The following is a 2,662-nucleotide window of genomic DNA, read 5'->3' as shown; positions in this document are numbered from 1 at the left end:
TTATTAATACTAATTAATTATTTAGGCCCAATAACTAAACGCGACTTTCTTTTATTAAATACGAAAATTTTAGGATGTTACAGTATCTTGTTCGGGTTTGACCTTCTCACTCGTGAGCACGTCTCATTTAACTCATACATACATACATACACACACACACATACATACATACACACGCACGCATGCATGCGCGCACACACACATACACGGTGTGTACATGTAGCATTTATTTATCATCTCTTTCTTGATTAATCCAATATATTATTACGGAGTCCCTATGAAGCCATACGGACCGTATAGTTCAGTCGATGAGACGATCTTACATTAAGTGTTTTGATTAAGTTTAAAATATCATCTTACATTTCAGAAGTAATTGTATGTATAATACATTCATGCTTATTGTCGTCAACTTCAATGTCCATTTGTGTTACTGTGAATATAACATGTGTATAACGTACGTAACAAATAAGAGAAACTTAAGTATACACAATTGAGTTGCTAGGTAATGTTAATTATGGACTAAAAGCAATTTGATTAAAGTGAAATAGTGAATTGAATTTTAATGATAGAAATACAATATTTGGATATCAATATCATTATTATATAGTAGTGGTTGGTAAATGACTAAATAATTGCAACGACGATATGAAGAATATCAATACAAGTATTCTTATATTCATGTTTTGACTGATCTTACTTGTTCCCCACATGCCAATGGCTTCCATTATTTACATAATAATATACAACTTGAAGTATACCCATTACATTATAAATAAATAACATTTTTATATATTCGGTTTAACTTTATAACTAAGAGTTATATTGAACCATCATCTTCCTATAGTTAGCTCTCATACAATGATCGGCGTATAGTGCAATGGACAACTCTCGTTGTTCCATTTTCCAAACAAAAGAACTGGTTGCTCATACATCCAGCTCTGTTATCTAAAGATTTCAGAAGACAAGGCTCGATCATCGTACATCCAATTTTATTTTGAAAAGAGTGAACTGCGGTTTTTGCACCTGTAGTTTCTCCAAATCTGTGGTTTTAGTCAAACAGTTTCAAATTTACAATTTTCGTCAATGTGGTTTCATCTCACTTGCAATTAAATCTAAATTCATTAACCTCGTTAAGTCTGGTTGTTAAACCCATCAGCGTGCCCCACACGTGAGGGACATTTTTGTCCCATTTCTACCCAAAAAACCCCCAGTCGTAATTCGTAAGCCCCCTCATGTGAGAGCTGGGGTGTATTTGGGGAATATAATGACAAAAATGCCCCTCGCGTGAAGGGTACACTGATAGATTTAACGGCCAGACTTAACGGGGTTAATAAATTTGGGTTTAATTGCAGGTGAAATGAAACCACAGTGACGAAAATCGCAAATATGAAACTAATGAACTAAAGTCGCAATTTGGACATAGGAACGAAAATCGAAGTTTATTCTTTTGAAAATTTACAAGTCATTTCCAAAGAATGTAAAACGCAACAAGGCCAAACTTTTATTTGTTTAATCATTTTACGCATAACTTACTACCTACAACTAAGCACCCAAGGCGAGTCATAGTCTCAACGAACAAAAACTTAATGTTGATATATAGAACACACCTAAACTATTGTAGGGGTGTGTAATATGATGTTAAGAAGCTAAGTGTCCATTAATTATAATCAAACATCAAGTACAATAATGTGTGTCACTTTAGTTGGAAAAAATATGGAAAGCTAGGGGACCCACAAGGAGATGATATTGGGTCGCAAGATCAAATTGATAGCCACAAATGAATAGCATGGTCCATGATTGAGCTTCTTTTTTGACAAGAAAACCCTATAGGTAAACAAATAGGTATACAAGTACACGACTAGTAATAACATTTATTATCTTTAGCGATCATAAATATAAACAAACAAATAACAATGGATCGTGCTATCAAGCATTTACTAAGACCCAAAATCGTAATGAAATGACTTCTATCGACCAGTCTAGGGTTAGACATCAAAATGTTGATAACTTTTTTTTTCTGGAACGACAAATTTCATTCGACAAACTATCAAGACATTAGAACCAAACAAAGAACACACAACTGAAAAACGAAACTTACATCGAAAAATTACATCAATCTTGCCAATAAATGCTACTAAACGGAGATCGGTATTTGATTGGAACCAAAAAATTAATATCTTCCAAAGTTTTGGATAAGTTTGTCAGTTTGTTATCATAAATCACTTTGTTTCTTGACTTCCGTATACACAAACACGCAGTGATAATCATTCCATGAAGAACCTTAGCCTTCCAATTGTCTAAGATACTTGTATTATACACCTTAAGAAGGCCACTCATCGTAAAGACATAGACAGGAGGGATTTATTCATATGATGATAACTAAGCCTGTAAAATGTCGAAATCAGTATTCTAAGGGGGTTTTGGGATTCCTTATTTTGTCTCCTTATAACTTTCCATTAAGTTAATAAGTTACAAAAGTGTGACTTATGAAACTTTTCATCTCATAACAAGTATTCTAAGTGTAACTTATTTTGCCTCTCATAATTTTGCCTCCAAACACCTTATTACTTTTTAAAAAGTTATAAGTTATAAGTTGGTGAAAATAAGCTTCCAAACACCCCCTAAGTGTAAACATAGTTTAATAATTATATTAATAATAATA

The sequence above is a fragment of the Bidens hawaiensis genome, unplaced genomic scaffold (genome assembly GCF_021521415.1).
Source record: "Bidens hawaiensis isolate Kalapana, Puna unplaced genomic scaffold, B.hawaiensis_p1.1 tig00054174_1, whole genome shotgun sequence".
NCBI lineage: Eukaryota > Viridiplantae > Streptophyta > Magnoliopsida > Asterales > Asteraceae > Bidens > Bidens hawaiensis.
This window is presented reverse-complemented; position numbering follows the sequence as displayed.